This window comes from Tachypleus tridentatus, chromosome 12 (genome assembly GCF_004210375.1).
Source record: "Tachypleus tridentatus isolate NWPU-2018 chromosome 12, ASM421037v1, whole genome shotgun sequence".
In the NCBI taxonomy this organism is placed as follows: Eukaryota; Metazoa; Arthropoda; class Merostomata; order Xiphosura; family Limulidae; genus Tachypleus; species Tachypleus tridentatus.
The window spans coordinates 121,452,402-121,475,972 of record NC_134836.1 but is presented as its reverse complement, the minus strand read 5'-3'; the positions used below and the strand labels follow the sequence as shown (position 1 = coordinate 121,475,972).

The 23,571-nt window shown below is 34.9% G+C and overlaps 1 protein-coding gene across 1 annotated transcript in view; it reads left to right on the top strand.

The window, feature by feature from the left end:
• Positions 1-23,571, top strand: part of LOC143235750 (kelch-like protein 10) — a 50,957-nt gene that overhangs the window by 13,873 nt on the left and 13,513 nt on the right. The window lies entirely within an intron of this gene.

The window sequence follows — 23,571 nt, the reverse complement described above, 5'->3', positions numbered from 1 at the left end:
TATTAGTACCACACTAATAACCTGTTAGTGTAATTAGAATACTATATATTAATACCACACTGATAACCTGTTAGTGTAATAAGAGGACTATATATTAATACCACCACTAATAACCTGTTAGTGTAATAAGAGGACTATATATTAATACCACCACTAATAACCTGTTAGTGTAATTAGAATACTATATATTAATACCACACTAATAACCTGATAGTGTAATGAGAATACTATATATTAATACCACACTAATAACCTGTTAATGTAATGAGAATACTATATATTAATACCACACTAATAACCTGTTAGTGTAATTAGAATACTATATATTAATACCACACTAATAACCTGTTAGTGTAATGAGAATACTATATATTAATACCACACTAATAACCTGTTAGTGTAATTAGAATACTATATATTAATACCACTACTAATAACGTGTTAGTGTAATTAGAATACTATATATTAATACCACACTAATAACCTGTTAGTGTAATTAGAATACTATATATTAATACCACACTAATAACCTGTTTGTGTAATTAGAATACTATATATTAATACCACTCTAATAACCTGTTAGTGTAATTAGAATACTATATATTAATACCACACTAATAACCTGTCAGTGTAATTAGAATACTATATATTAATACCACACTAATAACCTGTTAGTGTAATCAGAATACTGTATATTAATACCACACTAATAACCTGTCAGTGTAATTAGAATACTATATATTAATTCGACACTAATAACCTGTTAGTGTAATCAGAATACTGTATATTAATACTACTAATAATAACCTGTTAGTGTAATCAGAATACTGTATATTAATACTACTAATAATAACCTGTTAGTGTAATTAGAATACTATATATTAATATCAAACAGACTTCTTTCGGTGTTAATAAATTAATAAACTGTTATTTTTTCCAACAGCACTTTTGACATTATATCAACATTCACTGATTCCTCTATGTACGAGATTGTATTTCATATTTCTATATTTGAAGTGTTACAGTTGTTCTAAGTTAAGAACTGAAACATTCACCTTCAGCTGGTAAATCAGTTATTGACGTAAAGCTTATGATGATATTAAATAATTTCAGTTTTATTTCTATTATTCAACATATAAATAATGCAGGCTCACAGAACTGGAAAACTTCCGGAACGTTGAGTATAAAAAAACACAAAAAACTTACAATTTTGAAATTCTGGGTTCAGTTTCCGTCGGTAAACACAATAGACCGCCCAAAGTGAATTTGTTTAAAAACATATGAATACAAAGTGACTGTTTATAATCATATTGTTTACCATAAAACATTAGTAGTAAGCCATAAACATTACAATAATTCATGTTATTTATTAAACTTATTTTGGTATTGTTTTCAACGTGTTATTTATTTTTGTTTTAATCTCCAACAATATATTCAGGTAAAATTGTTATTTGCTTTCATTCTTCTGAAACAATTTACGATAACGCAAGTTCAGTCCAGAGTTGTCTGTAACCAGTACTTGTATGATATAACATTTCAACCACACTTATGTGTCGTCAGTAGTGTGTGTATGATATAACATTTCAACCACACTTATCTGTAATCAGCAGTGTGTGTATGATATAACATTTCAACCACACTTATCTGTAGTCGGTATTACTTGTATGATATAACATTTCAACCACACTTATCTGTAATCAGCAGTGTGTGTATGATATAACATTTCAACCACACTTATCTGTAGTCGGTATTACTTGTATGATATAACATTTCAACCACACTTATCTGTAATCAGCAGTGTGTGTATGATATAACATTTCAACCACACTTATCTGTAGTCGGTAGTACTTGTATGATATAACATTTCAACCACACTTATCTGTTGTCAGTAGTAGGTGTATGATATAACATTTCAACCACACTTATCTGTTGTCAGTAGTACGTGTATGATATAACATTTCAACCACACTTATCTGTTGTCAGTAGTACGTGTATGATATAACATTTCAACCACACTTATCTGTTGTCAGTAGTACGTGTATGATATAACATTTGAACCACACTTATGTGTAATCAGCAGTGTGTGTATGATATAACATTTCAACCACACTTATCTGTAATCAGCAGTGTGTGTATGATATAACATTTCAACCACACTTATCTGTTGTCAGTAGTATGTGTATGATATAACATTTCAACCACACTTATCTGTAGTTGGTAGTACTTGTATGATATAACATTTCAACCACACTTATCTGTTGTCAGTAGTAGGTGTATGATATAACATTTCAACCACACTTATCTGTTGTCAGTAGTACGTGTATGCTATAACATTTCAACCACACTTATCTGTAATCAGCAGTGTGTGTATGATATAACATTTCAACCACACTTATCTGTTGTCAGTAGTAGGTGTATGATATAACATTTCAACCACACTTATCTGTTGTCAGTAGTATGTGTATGATATAACATTTCAACCACACTTATCTGTAATCAGCAGTGTGTGTATGATATAACATTTCAACCACACTTATCGGTAGTTGGTAGTACTTGTATGATATAACATTTCAACCACACTTATCTGTTGTCAGTAGTAGGTGTATGATATAACATTTCAACCACACTTATCTGTTGTCAGTAGTACGTGTATGCTATAACATTTCAACCACACTTATCTGTAATCAGCAGTGTGTGTATGATATAACATTTCAACCACACTTATGTGTCGTCAGTAGTGTGTGTATGATATAACATTTCAACCACACTTATCTGTAGTCGGTAGTACTTGTATGATATAACATTTCAACCACACTTATCTGTTGTCAGTAGTAGGTGTATGATATAACATTTCAACCACACTTATCTGTTGTCAGTAGTACGTGTATGATATAACATTTCAACCACACTTATCTGTTGTCAGTAGTACGTGTATGATATAACATTTCAACCACACTTATCTGTTGTCAGTAGTACGTGTATGATATAACATTTGAACCACACTTATGTGTAATCAGCAGTGTGTGTATGATATAACATTTCAACCACACTTATCTGTAATCAGCAGTGTGTGTATGATATAACATTTCAACCACACTTATCTGTTGTCAGTAGTATGTGTATGATATAACATTTCAACCACACTTATCTGTAGTTGGTAGTACTTGTATGATATAACATTTCAACCACACTTATCTGTTGTCAGTAGTAGGTGTATGATATAACATTTCAACCACACTTATCTGTTGTCAGTAGTACGTGTATGCTATAACATTTCAACCACACTTATCTGTAATCAGCAGTGTGTGTATGATATAACATTTCAACCACACTTATCTGTTGTCAGTAGTAGGTGTATGATATAACATTTCAACCACACTTATCTGTTGTCAGTAGTATGTGTATGATATAACATTTCAACCACACTTATCTGTAATCAGCAGTGTGTGTATGATATAACATTTCAACCACACTTATCGGTAGTTGGTAGTACTTGTATGATATAACATTTCAACCACACTTATCTGTTGTCAGTAGTAGGTGTATGATATAACATTTCAACCACACTTATCTGTTGTCAGTAGTACGTGTATGCTATAACATTTCAACCACACTTATCTGTAATCAGCAGTGTGTGTATGATATAACATTTCAACCACACTTATGTGTCGTCAGTAGTGTGTGTATGATATAACATTTCAACCACACTTATCTGTAATCAGCAGTGTGTGTATGATATAACATTTCAACCACACTTATCTGTTGTCAGTGGTATGTGTATGATATAACATTTCAACCACACTTATCTGTAATCAGCAGTGTGTGTATGATATAACATTTCAACCACACTTATCGGTAGTCGGTAGTTTGTGTATGATATAACATTTCAACCACACTTATCGGTAGTCGGTAGTACTTGTATGATATAACATTTCAACCACACTTATCTGTTGTCAGTAGTACGTGTATGATATAACATTTGAACCACACTTATGTGTAATCAGCAGTGTGTGTATGATATAACATTTCAACCACACTTATCGGTAGTCGGTAGTTTGTGTATGATATAACATTTCAACCACACTTATCTGTAATCAGCAGTGTGTGTATGATATAACATTTCAACCACACTTATCGGTCCTACTGGTTTATATTTATCATTGAGACTACAGTTTCAGAAAAATTTTTAGATTTTAAAGTCTTAGAGAGATTTCAGGATATTATTCCAGAGTGAGAGTTTCAAATACATGTGTTTTTCCCATTGGAAATAGATTATAAATTTGTAAACCACGTGTTTTTCTAGTCTTCACCGTTCCTTTTAAGCCAAGGATTTCATAATTACTCGGTGTTTGAACCCGGTTTAGGTTCACATATTTTGTTTGCATTCGTTTAATGAATATAAGCCACCTTTTTATTTCTTCCTGAAGTGTATTTTTCTGGATTACTTTAACAACAAAGCTGTGATGAAAATATCGTTATTTTTAAGGTTTTTAGAATTTTCCAGTCCTCATATTATATAACTTTGTTTTATAATATAATTCATTGTGCAAGTTAGCTTTCGGAGCAAGCAAGCTGGGTTCAAATCCATAGAATACCACAATAAATAACACAAACTTTGAGTTGTGAAAACGTTGTAATAATGGTTGTCTCTTCCTTAGCATGTATGGTGGGACGTTTTGGTCGCTCCTTTAAATTTTGAGACGATGGTGTTGTAATGTGTTGGTCTAACCCAAGAATTGTCGATGGTCGGTGTTGACTGACTACATCCCTTTCGAGTGGGTTTTAAAACGCCCGACTTGCAGCCTTTGGGTCATGGATTCAAATCCCCGTTACTGAACTTACGGCTATGAGGCAGTTATTATGCGATGGTCAATCCCACTATTCATTGGTAAAAGAGTTGGTGGTGGGTGGTGTTGATTAGTTGCCTTTGCTCTGGTTAACAGCTACTAAATTAGAAATGGCTACTGCAGATAGTCGACTTAGAAGGTATTCCATAAATACATAATTCACAAACTGAAACACAGCAGATTCTAGTTTGTTATCCTTTTTACACTTTTACCTCATTTGTTTCATAATAAATGCATAATTCTCTTTATAGCCTTAGACATTATGCAAAGGAATTATAAGAAATATTCTAACACTGGATAAATTTTATTTTTTCTAATTTTCTGAGAGAACATTAAGAGCTATACAACATAAATTTGTATTGTCGTTAAAGGTAGAGGGATCGAAGCACAAACTTTAACATTATAAGCCCCAAGACATACTGCTGAACCCAAGAAAAGGTAGAATACATCTTTGATATTAACTGTCAGTCACATTTTAAAAAATCATAACGTTTAGAAAAAAAAAACCGACAGCTGAAGAAGAAACATCGAAGACAACTTTATAACACGGTCTTCGAAGCAAAGGAAAAACATTTTCGAAACTTATGATTCTTTGAGTCATGTCACGTGATGGAATACTTGTGTAAAATATTAGGGAATAGTGGAAAAGATGCTTTCTGTGTTGTCCATTTAGACTTTTCTGTTTGTGTGTTTATCAACATTATTCAAGGTTTTTCATGAGCTCACCAATTGTTCCATACTGATTACGACGTATTTCACTTCCAAACTAATAACTTTATAACTGGGAACTTTCACATTTGCATAAAGACAATTTTTAAACGAGGAAAGGAAATCATGGATTTTCTGTTGTTTTTTAAAGCCAGATATCACTGAGGCCGACTCCTAACGTGTTTTATAATCAGAGACTTGCTATCCGTAGGTCACTGAGACCGACTTCTAACGTGTTTTATAATCAGAGATTTGCTATCCGTAGATCACTGAAGCCGACTCCTAACAGCTTAAAGCTGAGCCACTATGGTTGTTTCTTGTATAGGTTAGTATAACCGTATGTAGAAAAGCATGAATACTCGTTTCATTCTTGAGCGTCTTAAGATATGAGACATTTAAACGGATATGTCTTGTGTCGTACGTTTAAACGAATATGTCTAGTGTCGAACGTTTAAACGAATATGTCTTGTATCGTTTTTCCAGACAGATATTCTTCCTGGATTGTGTCGTGTACTGTTGCATGTAACACGTTAACTGCTTTTTATACAAACCTTATGTTCGTATATAATCATCTTTTACAAAACTTGGCACTCTGCTTACAGCGGTTGTGTTACGACCTCTTTCAGTTTGCCTTTTTGATGGTCGAGGTGACCCAAACTGATGCATATTCGTCTATTTTCCAAAGCAAAGGTATCTTTTCTCTTCTTAGAAAGTCTAAATCCCCGATACGAACATACTTTTATGGTCTGAATATATGAATATTTTGCTTCAAAAATAACCCTTCTCAAAAATGATAAGTTCAGGTGACATCATGCTATAAAACAATGTCAAAATGTAGTTTTTATACATTCTGTTCCCTTACAATTTAATGCCAGTTGTGTTTATCATATAACTTGTTGGTTGTCGTATTCAAAATCGTTTTAATATAACATACTTAACCTCATAAATCTCATTTAGAAGTTAGTAACTGTATTTCACTAAATAAGTAACCTTATTTTATTTGTAACAGGATCTCGACTTCCAACTAACCATTACCAGTTAATTGTAAACTACAAACAAGATTCAATATTATTTTTCGATATATAAACCAGCCAATCATAACTCGCTCTCCACAGTCTGTCAGAATGCTATAAAGAAAGACAACACCATACACACACACACACTGGCCTGAAGACGAAAGGCAAAAGACGTTTCAAACGTCGTCCTCTACACGTGTGTTTCTTCAACAGACAGTTGCTGTCTACAGCTGTGGACTGTGTGTTCACATCATAAACTCAAATTATACGAGTTTTATACTCTTTAGAACAGGTTTTTATCGACTGCTTCAGAAATACCCCCTTCCGTGACAATTCACTCGTAAGGCTTATAACGCTAGATATGGGTGTTAGAGCCCCGCATGAGACAAAGAGTAGGTATGTCAAGAGAGTAGATGTCATAGTTTTCAACGAATTCGTGGTAAGGTTGAAGGCTAATAACACCAAAGTTCGTGGTTAAGTCCCTGCAGTATTCACAGTGCTTATTCTGCAGTCAGAACTTTAAACAAACTGGTAACTCCTATACAAATTTTCCCGTAAAAACGCGAGCCCAGCGTGGCAATGTGGTTAAGGCACTCTGAGGGTCGCGGGTTCGATTCTCCGTCACATTATAACTCTCCCACGGCTGAAAGGGGGAGCATGTTTGGTGAATTTCTATAGGATTCATCACGTATTCGAATATCGTTAAAACGTTATTTTCTAATGACCCAAATTATAACTATAACCTTTAGTGGCTCACACAAATAATAACTATAACCAGCAGTGGCTCACACAAATAATAACTATAACCTGCAGTGGCTCACACAAATAATAACTGTAACCTCTAGTGGCTCACACAAAAATAACTAAAACCTCTAGTGGCTCACACAAATAACAACTATAACCTGCAGTGGCTCACACAAATAATGACTATAACCTGCAGTGGCTCACCCAAATAATAACTATAACCTGCAGTGGCTCACACAAATAATAACTATAACCTGCAGTGGCTCACACAAATAACAACTATAACCTGCAGTGGCTCACCCAAATAATAACTATAACCTGCAGTGGCTCACACAAATAATAACTATAACCTCTAGTGACTCACACAAATGACAGCTATAACCTGCAGTGGCTCACACAAATAATAACTATAACCTCTAGTGGCACACTAATAAATAATAACTATAACCTCTAGTGACTCACACAAATGACAGCTATAACCTGCAGTGGCTCACACAAATAACAACTATAACCTGCAGTGGCTCACCCAAATAATAACTATAACCTGCAGTGGCTCACACAAATAATAACTATAACCTCTAGTGACTCACACAAATGACAGCTATAACCTGCAGTGACTCACACAAATAACAACTATAACCTGCAGTGGCTCACCCAAATAATAACTATAACCTGCAGTGGCTCACACAAATAATAACTATAACCTCTAGTGGCTCACACAAATAACAACTATAACCTGCAGTGGCTCACCCAAATAATAACTATAACCTGCAGTGGCTCACACAAATAATAACTATAGCCTCTAGTGGCTCACACAAATAACAACTATAACCTGCAGTGGCTCACCCAAATAATAACTATATCCTGCAGTGGCTCACACAAATAATAACTATAACCTGCAGTGGCTCACACAAATAATAACTATAACCTACGGTGGCTCACACAAATAATAACTATAACCTGCGGTGACTCACACAAATAATAACTATAACCTACGGTTCCTCACACAAATAATAACTATCACCTACGGTGGCTCACACAAATAATAACTATAACCTACGGTTGCTCACACAAATAATAACTATAACCTGCGGTGGCTCACACGAATAATAACTATAACCTACGGTGGCTCACACAAATAATAACTATAACCTGCGGTGACTCACACAAATAATAACTATAACCTACGGTTGCTCACACAAATAATAACTATAACCTGCGGTGGCTCACACAAATAATAACTATAACCTCTAGTGGCTCACACGAATAATAACTATAACCTGCAGTGGCTCACACAAATAATAACTATAACCTACGGTTGCTCACACAAATAATAACTATAACCTACGGTGGCTCACACAAATAATAACTATAACCTGCGGTGGCTCACACAAATAATAACTATAACCTCTAGTGGCTCACACAAATAACAACTATAACCTGCAGTGGCTCACACAAATAATAACTATAACCTGCAGTGGCTCACACAAATAATAACTATAATCTGCAGTGGCTCACACAAATAATAACTATAACTTGCGGTGACTCACACAAATAATAACTATAACCTACGGTTCCTCACACAAATAATAACTATCACCTACGGTGGCTCACACGAATAATAACTATAACCTACGGTTGCTCACACAAATAATAACTATAACCTGCGATGACTCACAGAAATAATAACTATAACCTACGGTTGCTCACACAAATAATAACTATAACCTGCGGTGGCTCACACAAATAATAACTATAACCTCTAGTGGCTCACACGAATAATAACTATAACCTGCAGTGGCTCACACGAATAATAACTATAACCTACGGTGACTCACACAAATAATAACTATAACCTCTAGTGGCTCACACGAATAATAACTATAACCTACGGTGACTCACACAAATAACAACTATAACCTGCAATGGCTCACACAAATAATAACTATAACCTGAGGTGACTCACACAAATAATAACTATAATCTGCGGTGACTCACACAAATAATAACTATAACCTGCTGTGACTCTCACAAATAATAACTATAACCTGCATTGGCTCACACAAATAATAACTATAACCTACGGTTGCTCACACAAATAATAACTATAACCTGCAGTGGCTCACACAAATAATAACTATAACCTCTAGTGGCTCACACGAATAATAACTATAACCTACGGTGACTCACACAAATAATAACTATAATCTGCAGTGGCTCACACAAATAATAACTATAACCTGCAGTGGCTCACACGAATAATAACTATAACCTACGGTGACTCACACAAATAATAACTATAACCTGCAGTGGCTCACACAAATAATAACTATAACCTCTAGTGGCTCACACACAAAATAACTAAAACCTCTAGTGGCTCATACAAATAACAACTATAATCTGCAATGGCTCACACAAATAATAACTATAACCTGCAGTGGCTCACACAAATAATAACTATAACCTGCAGTGGCTCACACAAATAATAACTATAACCTACGGTGGCTCACACAAATAATAACTATAACCTGCGGTGACTCACACAAATAATAACTATAACCTGCTGTGACTCTCACAAATAATAACTATAACCTCTAGTGGCTCACACAAATAATAACTATAACCTACGGTGGCTCACACAAATAATAACTATAACCTGCGGTGACTCACACAAATAATAACTATAACCTACGGTTGCTCACACAAATAATAACTATAACCTGCGGTGGCTCACACAAATAATAACTATAACCTCTAGTGGCTCACACAAATTATAACTATAATCTGTAGCGGCTCACACAAATAATAACTATAACCTGCAGTGGCTCACACAAATAAAAACTATAACCTCTAGTGGGTCACACAAATAATAACTATAACCTCTAGTGGCTCACACAAATAATAACTATAACCTGCAGTGGCTCACAAAAATAATAACTATAACCTCTAGTGACTCACACAAATAACAGCTATAACCTGCAGTGGCTCACACAAATAATAACTATAACCTGCAGTGGCTCACACAAATAATAACTATAACCTGCAGTGGCTCACACAAATAAAAACTATAACCTGCAGTGGCTCACACAAATAATGACTATAACCTCTAGTGGGTCACACAAATAATAACTATAACCTCTAGTGGCTCACACAAATAATACCTATAACCTGCGGTTGCTCACACAAATAATAACTAAAACCTCTAGTGGGTCACACAAATAATAACTATAACCTCTAGTGGCTCACACAAATAATACCTATAACCTGCGGTTGCTCACACAAATAATAACTATAACCTGCGGTGGCTCACACAAATAATAACTATAACCTCTAGTGGCTCACACGAATAATAACTATAACCTACGGTGACTCACACAAATAATAACTATAACCTGCGGTGGCTCACACAAATAATAACTAAAACCTCTAGTGGCTCACACGAATAATAATTATAACCTACGGTGGCTCACACAAATAATAACTATAACCTGCGGTTGCTCACACAAATAATAACTATAACCTCTATTGGCTCACACGAATAATAACTATAACCTACGGTGACTCACACAAATAATAACTATAACCTGCTGTGACTCTCACAAATAATAACTATAACCTCTAGTGGCTCACACAAATAATAACTATAACCTACGGTGGCTCACACAAATAATAACTATAACCTGCGGTGACTCACACAAATAATAACTATAACCTACGTTTGCTCACACAAATAATAACTATAACCTCTAGTGGCTCACACGAATAATAACTATAACCTACGGTGACTCACACAAATAATAACTATAACCTGCAGTGGCTCACACAAATAATAACTATAACCTGCTGTGACTCACACAAATAATAACTATAACCTACGGTGGCTCACACAAATAATAACTATAACCTGCGGTGACTCACACAAATAATAACTATAACCTACGGTTGCTGACACAAATAATAACTATAACCTGCGGTGGCTCACACAAATAATAACTATAACCTCTAGTGGCTCACACGAATAATAACTATAACCTACGGTTGCTCACACAAATAAAAACTATAACCTGCAGTGGCTCACACAAATAATAACTATAACCTGCTGTGACTCACACAAATAATAACTATAACCACTAGTGGGTCACACAAATAATAACTATAACCTGCGGTGACTCACACAAATAATAACTATAACCTACGGTTGCTCACACAAATAAAAACTATAACCTGCAGTGGCTCACACAAATAATAACTATAACCTGCTGTGACTCACACAAATAATAACTATAACCACTAGTGGGTCACACAAATAATAATTATAACCTCTAGTGGCTCACACAAATTATAACTATAACCTGCAGTGGCTCACAAAAATAATAACTATAACCTCTAGTGACTCACACAAATAACAGCTATAACCTGCAGTGGCTCACACAAATAATAACTATAACCTGTAGCGGCTCACACAAATAATAACTATAACCTGCCGTGGCTCACACAAATAATAACTATAACCTGCCGTGGCTCACACAAATAAAAACCATTACACTAGTGGGTCACACAAATAAAAACTATAACCTGCAGTGGCTCACACAAATAATAACTATAACCTCTAGTGGCTCACACGAATAATAACTATAACCTCTAGTGGCTCACACAAATAATACCTTTAACCTGCGGTTGCTCACACAAATAATAACTATAACCTGCGGTGGCTCACACAAATAATAACTATAACCTGCGGTGGCTCACACAAATAATAACTATAACCTACGGTGGCTCACACAAATAATAACTATAACCTCTAGTGGCTCACACAAATAATAACTATAACCTACGGTGACTCACACAAATAATACCTATAACCTGCGGTTGCTCACACAAATAATAACTATAACCACTAGTGGGTCACACAAATAATAAATATAACCTCTAGTGGCTCACACAAATTATAACTATAACCTGCAGTGGCTCACAAAAATAATAACTATAACCTCTAGTGACTCACACAAATAATAACTATAACCTGCAGTGGCTCACACAAATAATAACTATAACCTGCAGTGGCTCACAAAAATAATAACTATAACCTCTAGTGGCTCACACAAATAAAAACTATAACCTGCAGTGGCTCACACAAATAATAACTATAACCTCTAGTGGGTCACAAAAATAATAACTATAACCTCTAGTGACTCACACAAATAACAGCTATAACCTGCAGTGGCTCACACAAATAATAACTATAACCTGCAGTGGCTCACACAAATAATAACTATAACCTGCAGTGGCTCACACAAATAATAACTATAACCTGCAGTGGCTCACACAAATAATAACTATAACCTGCGGTGGCTTACACAAATAATAACTATAACCTCTAGTGGGTCACACAAATAAAAACTATAACCTACGGTGACTCACACAAATAAAAACTATAACCTGCAATGGCTCACACAAATAATAACTATAACCTGCAGTGGCTTACACAAATAATAACTATAACCTGCAGTGGCTCACACAAATAATAACTATAACCTGCAGTGGCTCACACAAATAATAACTATAACCTGCAGTGGCTCACACAAATAATAACTATAACCTGCGGTGGCTTACACAAATAATAACTATAACCTCTAGTGGGTCACACAAATAATAACTATAACCTACGGTGACTCACACAAATAAAAACTATAACCTGCAATGGCTCACACAAATAATAACTATAACCTGCAGTGGCTTACACAAATAACTATAACCTGCAGTGGGTCACACAAATAATAACTATAACCTCTAGTGGTTCTCACAGATAATAACTATAATCTGCTGTGACTCACACAAATAATTACTATAACCTGCAGTGACTCACAAAAATAATAACTATAACCTCTAGTGACTCACACAAATAACAGCTATAACCTGCAGTGGCTCACACAAATAATAACTATAACCTCTAGTAGGTCACACAAATAATAACTATAACCTCTAGTGGCTCACAAAAATAATAACTATAACCTCTAGTGACTCACACAAATGACAGCTATAACCTGCAGTGGCTCACACAAATAATAACTATAACCTCTAGTGGCACACTAATAAATATGTTCTTTTTAAACCAATTTTGTTAGGAGACAGGAACAATATTTTTTTAGAGAAGTTTAGTACAATATTAAATTAATCGGGAATACGAAACTGTGAAAAGTTACACACGAGAAAATAAAGTTAAATACACATTTTAAACTGTTTAATTTTAAACTGTTTAATTGTCTCAATTGTATCAACATAGAGTTTTATTAATTTGATAACAAAAATCACACTTCAATACTTACAGTTTATGGCTTTATGGAAAACATTTGCTACAATTATCTTTAAGGAGGGTAAAATACTACATTATTTTATTTACCGGTAAGTCTGAGAGCTTTTAACTCTAAAAATCGGGTTTCGATACGAATAATCATGGTGGGCATGGCACAGTATTCCATGGTGCAAATTTGAGGTTAAGAAAAAAAAGGTATTCCTTCTAGGCCTAGGACTTAGAACATGGATTTACAATTTTATTATTTTAAGATGCCCACTACAAGTATCGAAACTCGATTTTCAGCATTACAAGTCCAAAGACTTGCCGCTGTTCCGCTTGGGGGCGCATTATGTTGAAGATTTTTCGTATGCAAATATGGTGGTAACTGTTAGTTTGTTTTTGAATTTCGCCCAACGCTAGACGAGGGTTATCTGCGCTAGCCGTCCCTAATTTAGCTGTGTAAGACTAGAGGTAAGGCAGCTAGTTATCACCACCTACCGCCAACTCTTGGGCTACTCTTTTACCAACGAATAGTGGGATTGACCATCACATTATAATGCCCCTATGGCTAAAAGAGAAAGCATGTTTGGTGTGACGGAGATTCGAACCCCCGACCTTCAGATTATGAGTCGAGTGCCTTAACCACATGGCAATGCCGGGCCCCACGTCTTAATATAATTTATTATTAATTACATTATTTTATACCAAAAATATCCAATCAGATTTAATATTTCTTAAAATAAAGTTTCATTTAGTGGTTACAGTAGGTGTTGTTGTTAACGAAAGTCGATAAGACATATTGGATTAGAAACGAACATTCTATTTTAACTACTACAAATCAATACTTTCTTTTGGGGGTGGAATATGGGAGGGTGGAGACGAAATAAGCATATTTTCGGAGCTATAATGAATACAGAGATGTTTTAACACAATTAGGCTAAGAGGATCTACCACTCGTTAAAGCAAAACATGGTGTCACTTCCTACGTTAAAATAATTTCACAACAGCAACACTGATTTACTTTAGTACTTTTCTCTGTTATTAACGGAATGGTGAAGAATAAAAGTCATTAAGTTAATGTCCTACAAACGTTCATGTTCAGTGTTAACATGATTTTGTAAAACTGACTGGACTTTCTTAGTGTTCGAACTTCAGATTTGTTATTATTTAGTACAATGTGTAAGTGTGAATAATTTAATTAATATATTAATTAATTAATTAATATACGTCTAGTGAAAAAAAAACACCAAAAACTTCTCTATTCCATTATGTAAATTAGGATATAAAAATACTGTAGTTTATAAGTATCATAATGAAATTGAGCATGCCGATGAGAGGTGCTCGGTGTTTGCGAAGGCGGATTTCCTTCAGCGCCAGCTGACCAGAACCGCAATGTTTCAGTTACTAATTTTATTGTAAATTTAATGAGCAGCAAGAAACATGGAGACAAACTGTCGACAATATCTCTGAAAGGGTCAACACAAAGAGGACAATTCGGCCATGCTCAAATTGGTCATTTCCGGAAACACTAGACGTAACAACCCCCTTCTTGTAAGTTTGCCTCTGTCTTCCAGTAGCTTGTCGGTATTATTGGCTTGTTAAAGCAAACAAATCGGGATTCGATACCTTCACGGATAGCACAGTGTGAAGTTTTACGCTTAAACCCGAAACAGCAATGAAACTAGTGGGTTTGTGTGGATATAGTGCTGACTGAGAGAAGAAAATTTCTCTTTTTAATTATAAACCGAGTATAGATGTCTCTGGTATCAGTTTATTTCTTCCAGTTCGGGCTCGGTTTACGATTAAATTCTACTTGGTAAAGCCAAGGTTTATATTTATTTGATAAAGTCAGGATAAATACTTATTTTATAAAACTAGGGTTAATATCCACTAAATTAAACCAAGGTGATGACAGCTACTTTTGAAACCAGGGTTAATAATTACTTAATAAAAACAGGATTGGTGTAAGATAGGGTCTTAGTAAAGTTATGAACCTCTTTCTGTTTGTTTTTTAATTATTTTATTTTCCACCAGATGTCGTCTGATGAATAGTGTGTCTGGTTGTTGATTTTGAAGTATTCGAGATTCCAGCCGCTATGATCCGCAAAGCACACTCTCAACTACCGTCTTTGAAGGCGTTATAAGTGTAAGAATCAATTTGTTATTCAACCAAGAATCGTTTTTAGGGGCAGCAGATGTTGCTGTATGGTCATCAGTTCTAAGTTGGAAATGATGATCAGAAAGGTCACAGGCGTGGCCAATCTTCCTATGTTTCTATCTATACAAAATTCAAAATACTAAAAACATTTTTCCTATGGATATCAATAAACTTTGGTTTGTTTGTTTGTTTTTGAATTTCGCGCAAAGCTATACGAGGACTATCTGCGCTAGCCGTCCCTGATTTAGCAAAGACTAGAGGGAAAGCGGCTAGTTATCACCATCCATCGCCAACTCTTGGACTGTTACCAATGAATAGTGGGATTGACAGTCACATTATAACGCGCCCACGACTGAAAGGGCGAGCATGTTTGGTGCATACTTTGGTATTGGTAAGCTTAGGTTTTGAGGACTCGAACTACGATAATTAGTAATATTCGTACCTAGTTTGTTTTTTTAAAACCATCAATAGCTTCAATTCGACCAAGCTACCTGGGATTCCGTACAAATATGTATTACATTTGAATAACTAATAGCTTGACAGGTTTAAAGAAAGTTCACTGACGTACATCTCTAATGTCATTATGATAGTCTAGCTTTTGGTGGTGGAGTGACCTTTCTCTGACCCCAAGTTTACAGCTTGACGGTGGTTAAAAAAGTATGTTTTCCTGGTCACCATAACGTAAGATTAATTTTACCTGAAGGAAGTTTTTTTTTGCCTGTTTACTGTGTTGATGACTTATCTTTAACTGCAGAGTTAGTCCTTCTATTTCAATATGTGCGTGGCTTATCTTCAGCTGGAGGAGTAATGTTTCTTTTCCTGATGATATGATTTATCTTTAACTGGAGGAGTAATGTTTCTTTTTCTGATGCTATGTTGATGGCTTATCTTCAGCTGGAGGAGTAATGTTTCTTTTTCTGATGCTATGTTGATGACTTATCTTTAGCTGGAGAAGTAATGTTTATTTTTCTGATGCTATGTTGATGACTTATCTTTAGCTGGAGGAGTAATGTTTATTTTTCTGATGCTATGTTGATGGCTTATCTTCAGCTGGAGGAGTAATGTTTCTTTTTCTGATGCTATGTTGATGACTTATCTTTAGCTGGAGAAGTAATGTTTATTTTTCTGATGCTATGTTGATGGCTTATCTTCAGCTGGAGGAGTAATGTTTCTTTTTCTGATGCTATGTGGATGACTTATCTTTAGCTGGAGAAGTAATGTTTATTTTTCTGATGCTATGTGGATGACTTATCTTTAGCTGGAGAAGTAATGTTTATTTTTCTGATGCTATGTTGATGACTTATCTTTAGCTGGAGGAGTAATGTTTATTTTTCTGATGCTATGTTGATGACTTATCTTTAGCTGGAGAAGTAATGTTTCTTTTTCTGATGCTATGTTGATGACTTATCTTTAGCTGGAGGAGTAATGTTTATTTTTCTGATGCTATGTGGATGGCTTATCTTTAGCTGGAGGAGTAATGTTTATTTTTCTGATGCTATGTTGATGACTTATCTTTAGCTGGAGGAGTAATGTTTATTTTTCTGATGCTATGTTGATGACTTATCTTTAGCTGGAGAAGTAATGTTTATTTTTCTTATGCTATGTAGGTGACTTATCTGTAACTGAATCAGTAGTCTTTCGCTGCCGATGTTTTGGTGGTTTAAGTTTAGCTTGGGGACAGTAATACTTAAATTCATTAAGTCTTCACACGTCGCTTCTAAGAGTTAAAACAAACTTATTACCATAGAAATATTAAAATGTTGTCGAATATTAAAAGGACTTATTAACGAGTAATTGGTGAACTTGAGACAATTACACAAACACTATGTCTGAAGTGTTTAGTTCACATTTACAAATATTAAAAGGACTTCTTAACGAGTAATTGGTGAACTTGAGACAATTACACAAACACTATTTCTGAAGTGTTTAGTTCATATTTACAAATATTAAAAGGACTTCTTAACAAGTAATTGGTGAACTTGAAACAATTACACAAACACTATGTCTGAAGTGTTTAGTTCATATTTACAAATATTAAAAGGACTTCTTAACGAGTAATTGGTGAACTTGAGACAATTACACAAACACTATGTCTGAAGTGTTTAGTTCACATTTACAAATATTAAAAGGACTTCTTAACAAGTAATTGGTGAACTTGAGACAATTACACAAACACTATGTCTGAAGTGTTTAGTTCACATTTACAACATACTTGTTTTATTCTAAAACTGATATTTTCGTCAAAATAAATAGTTGAAGTTTGTAAAACAAAACACAATGACCCAAGATGGCTAGATGGTTAGGGCACGTGACTCGTAATCTGAGGGTCGCACAAAACACAATGACCCAAGATGGCTAGATGGTTAGGGCACGTGACTCGTAATCTGAGGGTCGCGGGCTCGAAATTTCATCACACCAAATATGCTTGCCCTTGTGGGGGCGTTATAATGTAACAGTCAATCACACTATTCATTGGTAAAAGAGTAGCCCAAGAGTTGGCGTTGGGTGGTGATGATTAACTGCCTTGCCTCCAGTCTTACACTGCAAAATTAGTGAGGGCTATCTGCGCTAGCCGTAATTCAAAACTAACAAAACACAATAATTTGTAAACAAACAATTCCAAACCACGCAACCAAAAATTATTTAACTCTTATAAAGGCCTCCCGCTAGTACAGCGGTATGTCTCCGGATTTACAACGCTAAAATCAGGGGTTCGATTCCCCTCGGTGGGCTGAGAAGATAGCCCTTTGTGGCTTTGCTATAAGAAAAACACACACACTATCCGTTATAAAGATTATAGTTTGCTTGTATTCTTAAAATTCAAGGATGCACAATGGATTATCCACGTTGTGTCTGCTGTGGGTTAAGATTACATCTTTATAAATCCCATACGAAAATATCTAACCGTTCTTGTAAGCCTTTAAGTATTGTGATCATTTTTCAATGTATACAGAAAACAACTGTTATCTCAAATAATTGTTGTTTTCACTGTGTTTCTCATTTTTGTTTATTTACTTGTTTGAAGTAAAGCAGAGAGTAACACAACAAACTATCTGCGCTCTGCCTACCACAAGTATCGAACTCAGTTTCTAGCATTGTAAATCCGAAAATATACTGCTGTGCCACTTTGGGATGGGGATGGGGCTCATTTTGACCAAGATAAACTGGATCGAAGGACGGAGCTGGAAGTTTGGATTACAGATATTGAAGATGGAGGTAAAAAAACCAAAACGACTGATTGATTTCATAAAGAAATGTTTCTCCTCCATATAATAACAGGTCAGTGAAAATGAAATAAAAAAAACAGTTAACTGGTTTGAATACTGTTCCAACATACGTGTGTATCCAAAGGTTACCTATCTACTGAAACAGTTGAGATAGTGTTCAAATATACGTCTGTAGCCATAGGATACCTCTCTACTGAAACAGTTCAGATGGTGTTCAAATATACGTCTGTAGCCATAGGATACCTCTCTACTGAAACAGTTCAGATGGTGTTCCAATATACGTCTGTAGCCATAGGATACCTATCTACTGAAACAGTCCGGATAGTGTTCAAATATACGTCTGTAGCCATAGGATACTTATCTACTGAAACAGTCCGGATAGTGTTCAAAAATACGTCTGTAGCCATAGGACATCTATCTACTGAAACAGTTCAGATGGTGCTCCAATATATTTATCTACAGTCAAAGTTTTTTTTCTCTACGATTTTCCGACGCATTTCTTCGTCACCAAGGAGATATTTTTTCTACCAAGGTGGTCTAGATGGCGCCACAGAGACCTCGTTTCGTCAGATTGTAAGTGTGACGACGTGAACCACACTAGCTCCAAACAGCTCTTGAGATTTACTGGAAGGCAATATAGTTGTAGTTTTACTGGAAGGCAATATAGTTGTAGTTTTACTGGTAGTCAATATAGTTGTAGTTTCACTGGAAGTCAATATAGTTGTAGTTTTACTGGAAGGCAATATAGTTGTAGTTTTACTGGTAGTCAATATAGTTGTAGTTTCACTGGAAGTCAATATAGTTGTAGTTTTACTGAAAGTCAATATAGTTGTAGTTTTACTGGAAGTCAATATAGTTGTAGTGGAGTAGCATGTTATTTAGTAGACTAAACACACAGCAGTCTTTAGTTTCTATAGTTGTAGTGGAGTATCATGTTATTTAGCAGACTACACACACAGCAGTCTTTAGTTTCTATAGTTGTAGTGGAGTAGCGTGTTATTTAGCAGACTACACACACAGCAGTCTTTAGTTTCTATAGTTGTAGTGGAGTAGCGTGTTATTTAGCAGACTACACACACAGCAGTCTTTAGTTTCTATAGTTGTAGTGGAGTAGCGTGTTATTTAGCAGACTACACACACAGCAGTCTTTAGTTTCTATAGTTGTAGTGGAGTAGCGTGTTATTTAGCAGACTACACACACAGCAGTCTTTAGTTTCTATAGTTGTAGTGGAGTAGCGTGTTATTTAGCAGACTACACACACCAGTCTTTCTCTTTGTTTTCAGCTTTAAGAAATAGCTTTTACTTTGTTTTCTAGACCAAAAAGTTGGTTCTTATTTAGAGGCTTCAAATTCTGTTCAAGAAGTAAGAAGAGATTTTTGTAGACCGTTCTTCCACTCGTGTTTTTTCTTGTAGAAACCAAACAAAGCACAATTTTAATTCATACTTTTCATCGATGTAATTCTTCAATGTAAGTAACAGTGTAAGTTATTGATTCTCTAAACAAGAACATAAATTATCTAATATTGGACACGACTTTGACTTCGCGTGTTTGTCTTTAAATAAATAACTCCCAGTTAAAAATGAGGCGATAATTTTCAAGAAGATATTGAAATAATGTCTATCAGAAAGAAGAATATAAAACCATATTTCATACAGATCTAGTCACGATAAAATTAAGTAATACAGAATTATTACTGACTAACCAATATTTAAAAGAACTCGCTTGGATTCTGAACAACACAATATCACAAAATATTGTTGTTTAATCAAATACAAAGTCAAGTTTGTTTGTTTTTTCAACAAAAAAGAATGTAAACACTATTGTTATATGAACAATACACGGTTCAAATATTCTTTTGAATAAACAGGACAATACAATGACATAAAAACTAATCTTACTTATTGTTAAAACTGTTCGTTGAAAATAAAATAAACAAGACAAAGGTTACACATTATTCGTTACTAAACAATACATTTATCAGACATTATTTCTAACCAAGCAATAACTTATTCAAATTACTGGCAAACCAAACCAGTTCACCGAATTTTTCACAACCCTGTGAGTTTTTCTGCTCTGTATTACTAAAGAGTAAAGCAGAAAAAAACGATCGACAGAGGAAGACGTTTTACAACATAAAACTTGATTGTGTTTTTAAATATAAAACACGAATAAATAGAACTTGATTGATACTGTCTCCTTCACACATTTATGTTTTATAAACGTTCCACATAATTGCTTTAATTTAAACAGTTGATTAGATGTAAAGTTTTCTCGTCAGGAAGTTAATTTCTGGAAAAATCACATATAAATCTATCTGTAGTTCATCAGTAGGTTCTGTTACATTATACGACAATTTGTCTTCATAAAGGTTCAGTCCCTTGTTAAGTTACTTATAAAGTAAACAACATTGAGATCCTGAAATATAGCGTGAATATCTCACATCTTGACTTTTAACAGTAGGATTATTACTACTTAATTACCCCCCCCCTTCTTGTCTCGATATTTATTAAAAAACTTACCCATAAAATGTATCCAGCAAGTATAACCAATCAGATCCGTGAGTAAAATTTTTCTAACATAATCTAAGTCCTAAAGTTTATAATTAATAAACTTTATTGAACCTATTTACTCCAATTAATTTTCTAATAATGTAGACGAAGCTGGTTACAAGATTATTAGAGAAGTAAGTTACTTTATTTGATGTGGCCCGGCATGGCCAGATGGTTAATGCACTCGACTTATAATCCGAGGGTCGAGGGTTCGAATCCCAGTCACGCCAAAGATGCTCGCCCTTTCTGTCGTGTGGGCGTTATGACGTTACAGTCAATCCCACTATTCATTGGTAAAAGAGTAGCCCAAGAATTGGCGGTGGGTGGTGATGACTAGCTGCCTTCCCTCTAGACTTACACTGCTAAATTAGGGATGGCCAGCTTTGCGCGAAATTCAGAAAATCAAACAAAACAAAACATTATTTGACGTAAATCGGCAAACGTAAGGTACTCAAAAACCTTCTTTGCTACATTGAATCTTTGTTTTGACTATTAACGTGTACAACGTATGTTGATTTAACGAGGGACTTTATATGATTATAGTATTATCAGTAACAATCAATCAAGTTCAAACGTTAGACCCAGTTTTAAACAACAGTATATCTTCTTCTGTTAGTAAACTTTCTACTTCATTAACCGTCTCCACGTGATATTAACAGAAACTACCGTCTGGTGTCGAGGATAACTTGATATACTTACTGGATTCTCAGTCCATACGAGCAGTCTATTATGTTGTACGATATCCTGGCTCACAGCTGCGGTATTTCCTAAATGAACTCATCGCCACAAGTCGTTATTCTAATAGTTTTTCTTTGGACATTGGTGCCTCGAAAAATCTCCATTTTGTTTTAAAGTTTAATCCGCAAAGGTTTATAATTGAGATAGCAGATAAAGGTAAGAGTGGGTTAATCCCAAGGGAAATCGACAGTGGACACTAAAGCTGTTTAGCACAGCTGAGGAAAACCTCTTAATTCAGCGAGTGAAAAACATAAAAGCAACTTACTCAGTAAGCCTACCTCGTTTGAAATACTAAAATTCCACTTCCAATACAGTTTCAATTTTCACGAGTTTCGGAGACGTCGCTTCATTAATACAACGACCGGAAAATTAAGATTCTTTAATTTATTAACGTATTTCAGTAAGAGAACAAACGTTATTTTGACAGCTATATTTTGTTTATATTCTAAACAGTAGATATGATCGTCACACTTTCCTTCTCAATGCCCTGTCTAATCCTTTGTAAGGACCTGAATTTATTTTTTATTTCGGCACAGATTCAGATATGTAAAACAGCTATTACGGTGTGAATATACATCTAAAACGAGAGACCTTAAAAATCTGACGATTGACCAGCCAAATACGTAAACATGATTTCCTTAACAAACAATCAGAAGATTTCCAGTTGTAACCAATAAACATCTTTAAATTCATTTCCTTTACGAAAGTTTCTGATTATACAGAAATCGGTTATATCTAATTTTTATGGTAAGACATTTAAAAAAAAATATTTGCGCGATTATAAATTATTAGTTGGAAAAATAATGCCGTTAGGGGGCTATTTGAATAATTATGTCGTTTAATATAGCTGGCAGCTGAAACTAAACCAATATTTCAATACTTAGTAGTTTTTAAATAAAACTTACAGAACTTGGGTACTTGTTGTTTTCCTTTGTTTAAAAATTCTCGCGCAAATTTGTACAAGAACTATTTACACATATCTGTCCCTTATTTGGATGGTTAACAGTACTCGCTGTAAACTCCTAGACTGCTCCAGTCTGATCGAATAGTGGGACTTGACTATCTCACTCCTAGGCTGCTCCAGTCTGATCGAATAGTGGGACTTGACTATTTCACTCCTAGGCTGCTCCAGTCTGATCGAATAGTGGGACTTGACTATCTCACCCTAGGCTGCTCCAGTCTGATCGAATAGTGGGACTTGACTATCTCACCCTAGGCTGCTCCAGTCTGATCGAATAGTGGGACTTGACTATTTCACTCCTAGGCTGCTCCAGTCTGATCGAATAG